Source organism: Dasypus novemcinctus, chromosome 10 (assembly GCF_030445035.2).
Source record: "Dasypus novemcinctus isolate mDasNov1 chromosome 10, mDasNov1.1.hap2, whole genome shotgun sequence".
Taxonomy (NCBI): domain Eukaryota; kingdom Metazoa; phylum Chordata; class Mammalia; order Cingulata; family Dasypodidae; genus Dasypus; species Dasypus novemcinctus.
The window spans coordinates 32,791,316-32,809,353 of record NC_080682.1 but is presented as its reverse complement, the minus strand read 5'-3'; the positions used below and the strand labels follow the sequence as shown (position 1 = coordinate 32,809,353).

General features: G+C 36.8%; 1 pseudogene; it reads right to left on the bottom strand.

Moving 5' to 3' along the window:
* Nucleotides 1-359: 359 nt before the first annotated feature.
* Nucleotides 360-1,298, bottom strand: LOC139439920 (olfactory receptor 4C5-like; annotated as a pseudogene).
* Nucleotides 1,299-18,038: the final 16,740 nt, after the last annotated feature.

Genomic DNA, 18,038 nt, shown 5'->3' with positions numbered 1-18,038 from the left:
TCCACATATATATTATATCTGGGGATACCATGTGCAAGTTTATTCTATGGCTGTAAATGGAATAATTTTATTTCCCTCCTTGGCTTTAGTCATAAATAACAATTTATGGAATATCCTTCCCAGATTTTCCCAGATGGAAATCGTGTTCCTCAAGTCTTGCAATAGAGTAATATTAATTTTGGATGAGTCCTGCCTTATGACTTTCTCTCATCTTCATATGCATTCATTTTTGGTTCGCCCTTAACTCTCTCAATAATAAGGCCATCGTGACTTTAGCAGTTGGCATTAAAACCATGAATTTTAAACAAAGTAGTTATCCATCAGACATTTTTGTTTAAACTTTTTCTTAAGTACTAGACCTATTGCTTAGTTAGTTTATTCATATTATTACAAAAGATGACATTTAGACTCCAGAGCTTCCTCATGACAATTTTCATTTCTGCAATTCTGAGAGTATAGTTTAAAGGGCTTAACAAGGGTGTTATTATAGTGTAAAATACAGTCACTGCTTTATCAATAGGGAAGTTGGTCATGGGCTGAATGTACTAAAAAATACAAGGCACAAAGAATAAGAAGACCACAGTAATATGGGAGGCATAGGTGGACAGGGCCTTCTGTTGTCCTTCAGAGCTGTAAGTTCTGAGGGAGCAAAGGATTAGGACATAGGAGGTGAGAAGAATAGAAAAACTGAGCATACAAAGTAGCCCTCTGTTGGCAACGGCAAAAAGTCCAAAGATATGTCAGTAAAGGCTAATTTCAATAGAAGGTAAAGATCACAGATGAAATGGTCAATGACATTGGGGTCACAGAAGGGCAACCACACAATGAAAAGGATTTGAATAAGACCATGAAGAAATCCTCCAGTCCAGGACACAACCACTAGGAGGCCACAAGCCCACCAGTTCATTGTAATCATGTAGTGCAGGGTCCTTCAGATGGCCATGTAGTGGTCATAGGCCATCACCATAAGTAGGATGATTTCAACTCCCACAAAGAAATGCTCTGCAAGAACTTGAATCATGCATCCATTGAAGGAGATAATTTTTTTTCTCAGCAAGTAAGTCAATATCATTTTGTGAACCACAGTAGTAGAGCAACATACATCTATGAAAGATAGAAAGACAGAAAAAAATATATGGGGTATCCCAAGGCTGGGCTGGTGGTAACCGTCACTAAAATAAGTAGGTTGCTTGCCAGAGTGATTAAATATATAACTGTAAAAACACTACAAACAAGAGTTTCTGCAGCTCTGGGTTCTGTATCAGGCCAAGCAGGATGAATTCTGTCATGTTGTTCATTGCTTCATGAATCCTATTTGTCATTTGGGTGAAAGATTTATCTGCAAATAGTACAAGGATTGCAATGGTGATAGAAAAATTTTGGTCAAGCAAATAATATATCTTTCCCAGTTATTTGCTCCTGTAAGACTGTTGGAAGTCCCAAGCTGATAAATTAGTCCATATTAGTTGTTACATACTAAACGCAAATACCTCTTCTGAATGCAAATGCACAAAGCATATTTTTATGACTGTCATAATGCTAGGCACATCTCCTGCAATTTTACGTGGTTGGATCCTTTTTGATCACTGCCTTTAAAAATAAACAACAAAAACAAACAAACAAAACAAAACAAAACAAAAAAAAAACAAGTATAGAAAGAAGGAGGAGCAGAGACTTGAATTATCAGGTCTATTTCCCACTTTTACCTTCTCATCACACCAGCTGATAAGGCTAAGCTGCAGATTTGGTTATCCTTGCTAATTTTACCTTGTTTAAGGGTGAATAGAAAACATCAAGTGATTTCAAGGTGAAATTAGGGATGAGGTAGTAATTTTAAAATCAACACAAATGGCTGGTATTTGAGGCTGCAGTAAGATACACTCTGACAGTTAAGTTTGTGAGCTTCTGCGACATTGAAAGAGAATTGTGCAAAAATACCGCAGATTCTTTTTCAAAGTAGCTTTCAAGGCATGGTATCCTGTAGAGAATAAAACCGACAGTGTGATGCAATGCATTAGGGATTAGATCCCTAATGCATTTGAAACTTCTGAATGCACTATTGTGGAACTTCAGTTATATTTAGATTTCAGAGGTACTTTGCGAATCAATACTCATTTTGTGGAAGATTATGAAATGTTCTCTGAATATGTTCTGACAATAGATACTTTAAAATGAGGGAACAAAAGCACCGTTATTCATTGGATGGAGCATATTATTTAGAATAGAGTATTTCTGTATTCTGTTTTCAGTGATTAGTAGCCATGTGAAGTTTGTATGGGCCTTTGTATTACTGAGCCTAAACTTTTTCATATATGATGTAGGAATAATAACAAAGGGCATAGAAGAATTGAAAAACATTGCTGTATTTATGTCAAAATTTGCAACCTCCAGTAACCCTTCCTTATTATATTTTCTAAAGAGTGGTTCTCAACATTATAGTTTGAACCACATACCTGAGACTTGCTTTCCCCCCAACCCATCCCATCCCCCCATTCCTTAAACAATCTGACCAAATCCTCCCAAACTTAGCCCCCCTCAAGCCTAGAAACCCCAACTCAATAAGACCCCTGTACCCCATCTTTTCCCTTCACTTCACAACTGCTATCCCAGGATACTCAGGATGGAGGAATAAAATAAGGATTAGAGTAGATTTACTGGTATTCTACTATAGAATTTTTGTGATCCTAACAATAGAAGAAATTATATCATTAATGTGGAGACGGTTGCCACAGGACTTGCTGAAAGCAGGGAGAGGGAAAAAGAGGAGTGGTATGGGGGCATTTTGGGAACTTGGAGTTGTTCTGAATGATATTGCAGGGACAGATGTAGGACATTACATATCCTGCCATAACCACTGAATGGACTGCGGGAGAGTGTAAACTACAATGCAAACCATAATCCATGCTGTGTAGCAAAGTTCCAAAATATATTCATCAAATGCAATGAATGTACCACACTAATGAAAGAAGTCATTGACGTGGGAAAAGTGGGTAATGTAGAGAATGGGGTACATGGGAACTTCCTATATTTTTTAATATAACATTTTGTGAGATCTATGTGCCTTTTTTAAAAAAAGGTAATAAAAAATGAAAAAAATTGCAACCTAATGGTAAAAATATTCTCCAAATAATTGATAAAAGAAAAAATATGCACATTAATATTCTCTTTGAATATTTGCTTAATATAACCTCAAGAGGAAAAAAAATTAAATAAGAAAGACTATAAATGACCTAATCTCATCACAAGAAATTAGAAATACTTCCAGTTATATTAGATAAAGTTTGAATGCAGAAATTGATACATCGGAAAATAGAAAAATATTGGATTTGAGAAATAAATTCAAAAGTTTATTGCTATTTAGAAAATATACTACTAAAAGAGATGAACACATATAAGGTGAATAAGAATCAAGTATTGTGAATTCCTAAAAAAGCATCAATTTAAAGAATATTGAAAAGAATATAACTATAGCACTGGGGGTAATAAAAGTTTCAATAATTCTTAGACATTTTCAAAGCAACATAAGATTTTTCTTTATATTAGCAACAAAAATACGAAAAAAACAAAAAAGAAAATAACGTGTATCAAACTCTTGAATAAAAACATAAATCTGCTCAAAATTAGAAAAGAATGAGATAAATATGTATTTGATTTCCTAAAGAGGAAGAAATTGTCAAGCAAAAATGTACAAAACTTAGAACAAATATGATACCTTCAGCTACATAAGATATGGAATACACTTGAAAATAATTGCAAAAAGTATAACCAACAACTATTTGTGTAAAAAAGTATTTACAAAAAAGTCTGCTCATGTCATTTACTAAAAAAGGCAATGCTATTGAAAATGTAATTTCAGGAAATAAAAAGGCATTAAGAATCTCTATTTCTTATATTCCACGTGGATCATCCATGTGGAATCTAAGCTCCCTCTTGATACAGAGGTGGAGTTTACATAACTGTTTCACAGGATGGAGAAATAGAGTATGGATTAGAATGGACTTACTGATATTCTATGATGGAACTATTGTAATTAGTAATGGAAGAAATGGTAGCAATGATGTAGAGAAAATGGCCATGGTAGCTGCTGAGGGTTGGGAGAGGGAAGAAGAGATATGATGTAGGGGTATTTTCAGGACTTGGAGTTGTCCTGGGTTGTACTGCAGGGACAGATGCTGGACATTGTATGTCCTGCCATGGCCCACTGGGTAGACTGGGGGAGAGTGTAAACTACAATGTAAATCATTATCCATGTGGTGCAGCAGTTCTCCAAAATGTATTCACCAAATGCAATGAATGTCCCATGATGATGAAAGAGGTCCTATGTTGATGTGGGAGGAGTGGGGTGAGGGGTGTAGGGGGTATATGAAGACCTCTTGTAGTTTTTGAATGTAACATTTTTAAAAAATAGAGAGAAAAAGAAACTCTATTTCTTAAAATAGCAAAAACTTCAAAATGTGAAATATTTTAACAGGCTAACTGTCAAGGATATAATCTAGGGCTTGTAATGTATGTTGGTTTAGAATATTCTGCAAATGAATTTCACTTTTTGTAATAAGGGATTTATAATAATAAGTTATGTCCCTTAGTTGAATATTCCTTACTCCAAGAATTTATTCTAGATATTAAAAAATGGGCAAAAGTTATGCAGGTAGTTTGTATTTCATAACATTTTTATAATAGTGAAAAGATGCAGACAACTCAAATGTCTACTCAAAGATAACTATTAAACGAATTGGGGTACGGAATTATAAATATCCGGTGGACAGTGAAGTGTAAGAAGAATTAATGATGTGGAAAAGAACTTTTGATATAGTACTGAGTGGAAAATGTAAGCTATAATATGTCATATATCTTAGACTATCAATTGTATAAATTATAAAATGTACATGGAAAGGTATCTAAAGCATTTATTAAGATAAACAGTGCTATATGAATTATGGTATTAAGGGCAATTTCATGGATGACTTTCATAAGTTTTCTGATCTAATTTATTATATAGAGAGAATATAATGCCTTTGTAGTAAGTACAAAAATTTAATTAAAGAAGTTTTATTTTCTTATTTCAGGTCTGTGACTATAACAACTTGAGTGACTTATTTTCTAAGAAATGTTAATGGTCATTATTCATAAAATAATGACTATATGGTCATTATTCATAAAATTCTGAGATAGTAGAAAATATGTTAACATACAATTTACCTGTAAATTGAACTCTAGTTTCACCTAGAAAGAAAAATATCAACAAGGAATTCATTTGTACCTACCTCTCTGAATGCATTTGAATAAGTAACAGGTTCAATCTCTGACAAGGCATCTTATTTTTAGAGAACACTTTGCATGGACTTACAATCATTTACCCATCATTAAATGCTGCTTTGCAAGTTCGTCCATTAGGCATAGTATATGTTTCCTCAGCTATTCACTAAAAATAATTGTCCAGAGTGACTTCCCAAATAAATAAGAGTTAATGTACTGCATTTATTTTTACTTGTCAACATCCTGTGAATGTGGACTACAAGCATCTCAGATCCGATATGAATTTCTTTATTCAAAACTTCCAAATCTCTAGGCTTCAAAAGAAATTGAATTTGTCATTGGAAGCCATCTCTCCATGTTCTTTTTCCAACACATTTTTGATTCTTGGGTTCTAGGATGCAAGGTAAATTATACTATAGAAATTACTCAATCAAAACTAACCTGATTTATAGACCTGAAAATACCAAACTACATTAAAGCAGAAAATTTAGGGATAGCAAGTAACATATTTAGCAATAATAAAGGTTACACTGGAGTAGCAGATCCCTGAATTCAGATCTTTTAATACTTTTTTTTCCTTAATAAACCAATGTTCATCCTGGAAATAGCTCTTTGGCCCTTAAGTTAGGATCCAAATGGTTTGGAAATTTAGAGACAAACAGCACCTATATTCTGTGATTGGTTATGTCGAGTGGTCTCTAGGCTCAGATATCCCCGGAGTCTGTCCTTATCAGTATGTTCATACATAATTATGGGGAAATATTTAAATGGATATTGCTCAAGCCAAGGAGTAAGGAAAGCTCTGGACTTTCCATTCTCAGAGGATTAGAATTAGCAGGTTCAGCAGAATGGCAGCAAGTCCACTTTGTCCTGTTGTCTCTTTTGGTAGTAACATCTGTCACAACAATGGTTTGGGTGGAAGGAGTAGAAATAACTGGGTAGGTAGAAGTCTCTCTATGGCTGTGGTTAGGAGGTGATATTAAAATCTGGGAGTAGGGCACAGCATGTTCTTGTCCTGGTAATAAGGATGCATGAGCTTATCAGAACACATAAAACAATCCTAGAAAAGCTGTCTCAGAATTATAAGGAGGACCGATCAAGATAAGTGAAACATCTAGCTTAGTGAAAAACTTTGTTTTGTTGCTGACCTGAAGATAGCACATGTATTTTAGAGACACTGCTGTCAAATATTTAAAGTGTGAGTCATGCTTATGAGCAAGAGCTTTGGAGTACAATAAACCGCATCTCCTGGGTCTGGCTATTTTACTTACTGTCTAAGTGACCTTTGGAAAATTTCTCAGCTTCATTATGCCTCCTTTCCCATATATGCAAAGGACATGATGCGAAACTCTTCCCATGGGATCATAGTGGAGCTATTTGGGATAATGCATATAAGCTTAAATGGCATTTGGCATAGAGCAAACACTTTGTTGTCTGTTGTCATATTTTATACAGAAAAAGAGAGCTCATGTTGTGATGAACTCAGGTTCTGACAAGAATTGTGTCAACTCATGTATGGAGCTTATCTACTTTTATCATAGGAATGTTTGTATTATGATCAAATGTAGAACATAGGAGAGAAGAACAGCTATGTTTTGAAGTATTGAATACAGATTCATAAATGCCTGCAGTTCTGAAATATTTTATGTGTGTTTGATCTCTCCATTAAACAAATATGACACCGAAATTGAGATTTCCTGAAAAAGTTGTAGGAGATAAAACAAATGTTAATACCATGAGAACTAATAAATTGTAAGCACTTTCATAAATTAGTCAGTCTACTACATAAGGTAAATCATCTGAGTCCCATACAATCCCCATAAGAGAGATATTATTATTATTATCTTACTCTCCATATGGCACTTTGGCCAAGGACAAAAGCTAATAATTAACATTGCTCTGATTTAAATCCAGAGTGATATGATTTCTAATCCTAAACTCTTTGTTCATGAAATTATTTTATCTCATCAGACGCTGGTACTCTGATGTGTCTTACATGCTGGATGTTGTGGGAAAGAAAGAGCTGACAGAGCATTTCAGAATTCTTTAGGAGCTTTGGTTCTACCACGAGGGGGAAATAGGATTAACTCCTCAGACAGATCTTTTTGCAGCTGCTGGCCATGAAAATGAGGGTAGAGAAAGGAACTTTTCTTATCTCCTTTCATACCTTTGGCTCCATAAGGACATTCCAAATACTTTGATTCTTGGATTTGTTGATGTCTGAATGGCTGAAGAAAAGTTTATGCTGAAATTTAGATTTAGGAACATGGACATCATCTACATGAATGGGCCATGCTAACATTCTAGGTAATACCCTTAAGACATGAAGCTGCATATGTTTCACAATTCCTCTCCTTACTGATTATACAACTCTATCAATATTACTTAACTTGCTTGAGCCAGTAAAAGAGCCTTAAAGAAATAGTGTTATTGGGAGAAATACCAAAATATAGCTTGTGAAATCATCAAACAAATATGTTATGTATTAATAATGCTTGGAAAATATTTTCTGGATTAAATTGCAAAAATATTTGCATGGTAGACACACCCACTAATATAGAGGAGTTGGTTATCATTTTTTTAATTCTTTGTGATCCTGGAGAAATTAAATAACACCTCTGTGTCTCAGTTTCCTTTTTAGCAATGTTTGCAAAAAATAAACTTGTGTACAGGAAGAATATTCAAAGGACACTGTTCTTGTGGGAACCAGTGCAAGCAAATGGAAGAACATCTTGTAAAAGAAAAAAAAACTTCTAAAGAAATGTCAAGCTGTAATTTTAAACACAGGAAGAAGTTCTTTCAAAATTAAACCCCAAACATTGATGTTTTCATGCATACAAAAGCTAAAAGAATTCATCAGCTTCAGAATTACATTATAAAATATCTTAAACGATATCCTTCAGGGGAAAGGAGAGGGATTCTAGGTTATAATATGGATCTATATAAATGAATGAAGAGAACCAAACCTGGTAAAAACGTGAGTAAATTTATAAGATTTTCCTTGTATTTTTAAAAATGCAATTTAATGTAAAATAAAAAATAAATGTCATTTCTTTATCTGGGAGAGTAAGCCATTTTAATAAATGATTGATGTAGAGGAGTTAGGAATCAAGATTCCCAGCAGCTCTCATCTTCTAGTTGAGTGATTTAAAGACACAGATATGTTGCAATTTTAATTTTTGCAATGGTGCCTAAGAGAAAGTATATCTTAACCCATTTGGAAGAAGAGAGCACTTTCTTCTACACTAAGGTTGGAGAATCATGTGGAAATAGCGTTAGGGACAATTTTTTTCCCCATTTTATTGATATATGGCATTTATTGATATATGGCATTTTGAATGATAATGTTTTATGCAGAAGTCATTAAGAAGGTCACAAATAACACTTAGCCAAGTCTCATTGTAAAAGATACCTCTGAGGAGAAAGAAAAGAAACTCTGTAGGGCGGATGGCTCCAATTTTATTCCTTCTCCCTCAGCCTCTGATATGGACTCATTTGCAAACAAGCCAGGAATCCACACACTTGGCGTACTTCACTTGACACATTGATTTTAGGCTGGTCCAGTACTTAAGAAAATGGTGAAGAATAGGGATTGACATCCTTTCCACCCACAAAAACATTCACCACTAGAAAACTTCTTTGAGCAAAAAAGAGTCCTTGAGGATCCAGTGAAACACGTCTTCACTTCTTCATTTGTAACTTTAGTCAACCTGTTTGCTTGGCAGGGTTTCTGTCACTAAAATATTATGTCAGCATTGCCTTACATTTTACGTAATGGGATAAAAGTCTGAGGTATAAATTTATAGTTAAACTTCTTCAGCTAGTGTAGTATGGCTTTAATCATGTTTTGTTTTGCAAGGATAGTATTCATCCATTCTACACTATTTGTGAATCAAGGTACTAGCATAAATTTTGTTAATCTGTTCACAAATTAATAACAGATTAGTAATCTATTATTAATATTTATATATCTGTGGAAAGATAAAGGTAGCCAATATATTAGTAAGGATAAAATGTGCTTTGCTGTGGTAACAAATGAATTCCAAAACCGACATGGCTTTAAAAGAAATAATTTTCTTTCTTGTTCAGGCAAAATCACTGACTATTGTATGATCCTCTACGGCAATTGTGGTTTGAGTAGTTAATAATCCAGTTTGCTTTGTTGCGTGGTCCTGTCATTTTAACATGTCTTCCAGGCTTGCTGCATCAGGGAAAAATTTCTGATGGACTTACACAGGTCAGCTAACAGGGAAGTAATGTTGGTCAACCCCCACACCAGGGAACCAAGCAGGAGAATCGCATCCCTCAACCATGCAGGATCTAAGCCCCCTTTCGATATAGAGGTGGAGTGGACATCATCAACCCAGGGTCCAAGAGATGGAAGAATAAAATATGAATTAGAGTGAACTTACTGGTATTCTACTACAGAATTATTGTGAATAGTAATGGAAGAACTATAGGATTGATATGGAGAAAGTGGCCATGGTAGTTGCCGAGGGCAGGTAGAGGGAAGAAGAGATGAGACGTGGGGGCATTTTTGAGCTGGATAGTTTTACCCTAGCTCCTAAATTATTTTCATGAGTGAGGCACACATCATTTTACCAGCTTGCATTGTAGTCCTATTAATACATAGATACAAAGGAGCTGAAAATATTGTGAAACCACGTGGTTATTTGGTGATCAGCAAATGGATCAGCCACCTCTGAGAAAACTGACTTCCTTATTGGATTTAATCATTTAGAAGACTTTTGAATATTAATCTGTATATAATACATTTAAGATGAGATAAAAGCATACCTTTGAGTAATTAGTGTTAATTCAGCCCTTATGAGGATCCCTGTGAAATTACTAAGAAACCCAGGACTCTTTTCTTGTCCTGATTTGAATCTTTTTCTGTGTTCTTTCTCTTAGAATTACAATGGAAATTTCAACATCTCAAATATTACATCATTTTACTGATTTGCAATTTGTTTGCTATTTCATATAAAAAGTTAAATGTCCAGACTTTTCTTCTTGAATACGGAGATATCAACAACTCTTTTCCATCTGCTGCTGTTGTTCCTACTAGCTAAGGCTCAAATTCATCCCATCAAAGCAGTTTTGGAGGAGAATTACAGTGCAGATTTATTTTGACAGAAAATATCTCCATATTTGTCTTCTAACTGAATATCATGTGCAAGATTTCTCTATAGCTGTACCTGGAATAATTCCATATCCTTCCTTGACTACAGACCAATTTTATTCTCTAAATTGCCTAGATTACAGTGGAAATTATATCCTGTGGGTTGGGCAACACAGCAGCATTGGTTTGTGATGAGTGCTGCTGTAATGACTTTCCTTCATTACTTCAAACCCATTCATTTCTGATTGAGCCTTCTCTCTCAAAATATATATTCTTCCCTGACTCTAGCAGTTGGGATTAAAAGGATGAATTTTCAACAAAATATTTAACCGTCATAAATTTAGTTTAATATTTTTATCCCTTGTGCTATGGGTTATATGTAGCATCCTTGAAGTTGTGTAAAGAATTGTTCTATTGAATAAAGTAATGGGTTATCTAAACATGTGAAACGATTTTATCAATTAGCAAAATTCCTTTATCAATAATTTGTAAATGCCAAGAGGTTTTTGATTGGAAGACTTTATCATTATCTCATCAAATATTGGTATTTTATGAAAGAGAAAACATTAAAAATTTCGGGTTGATTTTCAGATAGCATGTACTTAAACCCATATTTGACTTCAAGATCTTTCTCTTTGTATCAGCCAAACTTTAAAAAACAATATGATTATACTTTGTTTTTATATTATCCATTCACATTAATGTTACCAAAGATCACTCTGTGGCTCCAGAGCTTCCTCATGGCATTTTTCACTTCTGCATTTATGAGGGAGTAAATTAAAAGGTTTAATGAAGGTGTTATTATAGCATGAAACATGGTAAGGAGGACATGGATTGACCATAAACAAATATACAGAGTGAAAAGAATAAAGTTGATACTGGGATACTCAGGAGATTTGAATCTCTGGACTGGCCATGTGCCAGTGGGCCCTGAGGCTCCACAGAGTTGCAACTCCTATTCTCCAATTCATTGGACTTACCCAGGTCAGTTACCAGGGAGGTGAAGATGGTCAACCACCACACCAGGGAACCAAAAGTACCTACAACTGCAAGCAGGAGAATCGCATCCATCCATCATGTGGGATCTAAGCCCCCTCTCGATTTAAAGGTGGAGTGGATATCACCATCCCAAGGTCCACAGGATGGAGGAATAAAATATGGATTAGAGTGGACTTACTGGTATTCTATTAGAGAATTGTCATGACTAGGAATGGAAGAAATGGTAGCATTGATGTGGAGAAAGTGGCCACGGTAGTTGCTGAGGGCAGGGAAGGGAAGAAGAAATGTGATGTGGGGGCATTTTCAAGACTTGGAGTTGTCCTATATGATATTTCAGGAGCAGATATTGGACATTGTATATCCTGCCATAACCCACTGAATGTACTGAGGGAGAATGTAAACTACAATGCAAACTGTAATCCATGTGGTGCAGCAGTGCTCCAAATTGTATTCACCAAATACAATGAAGGTGCCACAATGATGAAAGAGGTTGTTGATATGGGAGGAATGGGGTGAGGTGGGGTGTGGAATATATGGGAACTTCTTACATTTTTTAATATAACATTTTTTTGTGATCTATATATCTTTAAAAAAAAGCAATAAAAGAAAAGAAAAGAATAAGATGACTGTAATATTATGAGTGGTACTGGGTAGAGAGGCTTCTGATACTCTTCAGAGCAGTGAGTTCCGTGGAGGGAGAGGATACACAGGAAGTGCTAAGTTGCGACGGTTTGCTTGGTCGGTAGAGGTGGGGTCTGGCTGCGGACGAGGGGTTGGTCCAGCTTAGGACGAGGGGTCGGTCCCACTTGGAACAAGCGGTCGGTCCGGCAGCAGATGAGGGGTCGGTCTCACAGGGGTTGCGCGGTTCGGCTGATGGGGTCGCCTGGCGAAGCCGGCGACGAAGGGGTCGCCCGGAGAAGCAGGCGATGAAGTGGGGACAAGGGAGGCCAGGCCCTTGTCGGGGGCTCTCAGGACTGGAGGGCGCATGGCAGAAGAACAACCGCGGAGACAAGGTAAACACGCAAGTCCACTTTATTGAGGGAGAGGCAACAGTTTTATAGGGGCTGGGGAAGGCTGATTGGTCGAAGCCACGCCCTGTTCTGATTGGTTGCCGGCGAAAGGTCAGTGGGCGGTACTGGATGGGGGAGGGGTGGTGGTTAGGGATTGGCTGTTGCTGTTGCTGGGGGAAGTGGCAGGGTTTAGGGATTGGTGGCTGCTGTTGCTGGGGTAGAGGGCAGACTTGAGTTTCCCGCCCACGCCTGGCTGTTGCTGCTGTCGGGGGGAGGGAAAAGGTCAGACTGGATTTTTCCACCCAAGCCTGGCTGTTGCTGCTGTCGGGGGAGGGGAAAAGGGCAGACTGGAATTTTCCACCCTGCGCCTGCGCAGGGAGAAAGAAGAAGAAGGGTGCCACCCCACAGGCATCGTGTGGCGCCATCCGGGAGGAGGGGCCGCCGCGGAAGCATGGCTGCCGAGAAGGGGAGACCCGAGGGCACTCTGCGCCCATGCCGAGCTTCCTTCAGGGGTGGCGGTGGGCCCGACCAACCACCCTATTATGGGGGCAGCGGTTTGGAATAGGCCTACGGCGGCCGCCGCCCCTCGCCAGGCCAGCAAACCACACTTCAGCCCGAGGGGTGACTGCACTAAGTATTGTAAAGGAGTGTGTACCCACTGTCAGTGACATAATGATTCCAAAGATGTGAGTGTCAGTGCAGGAGATCTTCAGCAGATAATAAAGATCACACATGAAATGGTCAATGGCTTTAAGGCCACAGAAGTGTAACCACATGATAAATCACATGGTGGATCAGACTATGCCAAAATCTAACAGCCCAGGGCAAGACCATCAAGAGGCCAACACCAGCTGGTTCTTTGTGATCTTGTAGTGTAGGAACTGAGGATGGCCACGTAGCATCATAGGCCATCACCAGAAGCAGGATGATCTCAACTCCCACAAAGAAATTCTCTGCACAAACCTGAGTCAGGTACCAATGGAAGGAGATCATTATTCTCTCAGAGAATAAGTCAAATATCATTCAGGGGGCCATGGAAGGAGTAAAAGAGCTATCTATGAAGGACAAAAATATAGGAAAAAACATGGGGGATCTTGGGGATGGGTGGTGGTGATTGTCATTCCAATGAGTAGGTTGCCTACCACGGTGAGAAAGTAGATGAGTAGTGTAATGTGGCAAATGAGAGTTTCTATATGTCTATGTTCTGTATTAGGCTGACCACAATGAAGTCTGTCACAATTGTTTATCACACCATGAATCCAATACACATTTAGATTTAAAAAAATCTGTAAATAGCAGAGGAATTGCAATGGAGATATATACATTTTTGATGAAACAAATAATAATCTGCCAGAATTATTTGCTTCCTGTACTATAGATTGAAACTCTAAGTAGATCAACCTCAACCCTAAAATAGGACTGTATTTTTAGTCATAATGAACACATAGGTGTTTTCTACACATACACATATGCACACACCCTCAAATCAGATCACTTTCCCTCTGCCAGTACATATGTCTTTTTTAATATTTCATACTGTGTGTCTGCTGATGATTTTTTTTTGCTTTTGTATGGATGAAAATATCTTATTTTGTATTTGTTTTTGAAAGATTTCCTTACTATCTATGTATTTTCACTTGGCAAATATTTATTTCAAAAATTTTTGTTTTGCATTGTTCTTCACTGTCTTCTTGCAAAGAAGTTTTGACATGAAGAACGATGTCATGCATCTCTTCTTCCTCTATACAAACATTTCTTTTCCAACTATATATTTTGCAGAAGATGACATTGATGCAAAGAGAAGTTGAGTAATTTACCAAGGTGACAGGTTGCCCAGGATTTAAAAAATTACAACCAACAATGTTATATTAGTGGGCATGTCTTCTATGTAAACATTTATTTCCATTTAAATAAGAAAATATTTCCCAAGCATTTTCTATTCAAAACACACTAGCTTGATGTTTTCACATGTTATCATTTGGTGTTTCTCCAAATAAATATTATTATTATTTAGGGCTATTTGACAGGACTTAGTAAGTTAATTTACATTTTTAGAATCGTTTAGTAGTAAATTGAAGCATGGCCCATTCACGTAGAGGCTGTCTTTGCATTAAGTCTAAATTTCCTGTAGCCATGAGGAAATTCCCAAATCAAAGCTGTTTATACTGTATTTCAGCTGGTCATCAGGATGGAGCCAAAGGTAGGAATAAACATTAGGAGATGTTCTCTTTTTCTCCAACATTTCTTTCCTGTTCAGCTGCCGCATTTTGGTCTTGTCTGAGGGGTAAATCCTGCTTACCCTGATGGTAGAAACTAAGCTTTCCAGAACTGGACTGAATCAGAACTTCCTTTCTCATCACATCCAGTGTGTAGACACATCACAGCACCAGGGTCTGATGAGGTAAAATAACATAATGATTAGAGCTCAGAATTAGAAATCAGATCACTTTGGACTTAAATCCAAATGCTAGGAATTATCAGTTTTGATTATGACTAAATTTCCTTTTATATAACATAGAAATAACATTATTTACCTAGTTATTATAAAAGACTCAGATCAGATACCACACTTAGCAGACTCTCTGATTTAAAAAGGACACATTATTTATTAGTTCTAGTAATATTCATATTTCCTTTATCTTCTCCAACCTTTATGGGAATCTCAATTTCACTATCAGAGTTTATATTGGACAGATCAAACACCCAGAAAAGAATTTTAAGTGTTTGTTAAACTGTATTAAATACTTCAAAGTTTGATTTTTCTTTTCTCCTTATTTCTTCATTTGCCCAGAATTCTAACAACCATGAGAGAAAAGTAAATAACTACTTTTATGTGAATTGAGACAATTCTTGCCAGAGCCTAGGTCAGTCACACCATGGCCTCTCATTTCAAGATGACAACAGAAAACAAAGAGTTTACTCTATGCCAGACTCCATTTTAAGCATTTTATGTATAATCTCATATAATCCCACAATGGTACCATGAGATAGGTTCCTTCTCATTCCCCTTGTACAGATCTGGGACGTGAAGCCTAAAGAATCTGATAAATTTGTCCAAGTTTGCATAGATAATCAGCGGAAGAGCTATTCCCAGGAGGCACAGTTTATTGTACTCCAAACCTCTTGCTCTTAAGTGTGATTCTTATGTTTAATAGTTGACAGCAGTTTCTCCAGCCTTCATGTGTCTATCTCAGGGCATCAATATTAGAATATTAGATTTTCATCCACCTATTTGTTTTCACTTTTTATCATTCTCAATCCTCCCTTCAACTTGTGCAACAGGTATTAGCTTTGTTATATAGGCTCTGATTGGCCCATGCTCCTGCTCTCTCATGACTAAACCTTATGCTCCACATCCCTGACGCTAAGATCTCTTTCAATCCACAGACATAAGATGCTTGTAACCTACCCTAGCCAGCTCTCTGTCCCCTGCCCAGTCCATGGTTACAGACACCACAGCCACAAGAGACTACAGGATAAGCTGGTTTGGTTGCCATCTTGGCTTGAAGCTATTAATACTTATCCTCTGAGAGCAGAAAAGTCAGATCACTTACCACACTCAGCTAAGATGGAGTTGAAGAAGGACAACCACCACACCATGGAGCCTAGAGTGATTACAACTGAAAATGGGAGGATTGCATCCAGCATCCAGGTAGAATCTGAGCCTCCTCTTGACATAGAGGTGCAATGGACACAACCAATCCAATGTCCACATAGAAGAGGTGGCATTGGATTGGGAAAAGTGGACATAATGGACAAAGGGTATGGGGAAAGGCAGGAAGAGATGAGAGGTGGAGGCGTCTTCGGGACATGGAGCTGCCCTGGATGGTGCTTCAGAGGTAATCACCGGACATTGTAAATCCTCACAGGGCCCACTTGATGGAATAGAGGAGAGTATGGGCCATGATGTGAACCAATGTATATGAGGTGCAGAGGTGCCCAAAGATGTACTTACCAAATCCAATGGATGTGTCATGATGATGGGAACGAGTGTTGTTGGGGGGGGGGGGGAGAGGGGGGGTGGGGGGGTGGGGTTGAATGGGACCTCACATATATATTTTTAATGTAATATTATTACAAAGTCAATAAAAAATAAAAAAATTAAAAAAAAAAAAAAAAGAAAAGTCAGATCATCCCTAACTTCTTGTGCTGAGCAATGCCTGTTTAGAGATTTCCCTGTAATCATCAGAGAATATGCTGATAAAGACAGACTCTGGGGATTTCTGAGCTTAGAACACACTTAATATAAGCAGTGGAAATTACCAATGCTGTATGGTTCTAAATTTCCAATCCATTAGGATCCAGACTCCAAAGTCCGAAGGAGTTGCCTCCAGGTGAGCACTAGGTATCTAAGGAAAGACTTCAAAAGGGTGAATTTCAGGACATTCTATACAATGTTAATTTATTACAGACTTCTAGTTACCTGCAATCCCTAATTTACCTGTTCTATCTTAGTTTGATATTTCCAGGGCTTTAAAAATCAAGTTACTGTTTTGATCAGGTAGCTTGTATAGTATATTTCATCTAGCCACCAAAGAATTCATATCAGCAAATATGGAGGAAGGAGACTTGGGGAGAAATATCTTCCAATGATTAGGTGTTGTCACATCAATTTCTTTTGAAGACTAGAAATGTGGGAGTTTTGACTAAGAAATTTGTATCTCAACTGGGATGCTTGTGGTCCACATTTACAAGGTGGTGTGAGCCAACAGTGCAAAAATAAGCTGTGCACATGAACCTAGATTTATTTGGGAAGTCTCTCTTAGCAATCATTCTCAAGTGACTAATTGAGGAAAAGAAATACTATATTTAAGATAATACTAGATGAACTATAAAGCAGTTGTTAATGATGGGTCCGTGGTTGCTAAATCCAAATATTCTCTAAAAATAAGATGGCTTGTTATGGATTGAACTTGTTACTTCTCCAAATGCATTCAGAGAGATAGGTACAACAGGTGACTTCTTTATTGATATTTTTCTCTCGAGGTGATACTAGGTTCTTCAGTTTACAAGTAAGTCATAATTATACATGCATGTCATACCCAGTCTACTTAGAAAAGCTGTCACTCAGTACTATGGACACAGACCTGAGATAGGAAAATACAACTGCTTTTATTAAATTATTTTACTGTTTATAATAACAATATATTCCTTTTTTATTATTTTTTTATTTTTAAAGAAGCTTTAGATCACATAAATGCTACATAAAAATTATAAAGCGTTCCTACATGCCCTCCTCCTTCCCCTTCCACACTTTACCAAATTAACAACATCCTTCATTAATGTGTATGTTTGTTACAATTGATAAACTCATATTGAAGAATTGCTACTAACCATGGACTACAGTTTACATTATACTTTACACTCTGTCTTGCACCATTTTGTAAGTTATGACAAAATACTTATCTTAATGTAGTTTTAAGATACTTTTTTATGCACATATATCATTATAACCACTTGGTAAACTAATATATCAATGTTTTTATTTTGAATTTTCCACTCAGTATTATATTGAAAGTACCTTTCACATAATTAATTCTTCTAACCAACCTCTTTAATGTCCATCTGATATTTTTAATTATATGTCATAATTTTAAAAATTGTTCCCCTTTATATACACATGGGTTTTTTTCTTTTTCACTATTATAAAA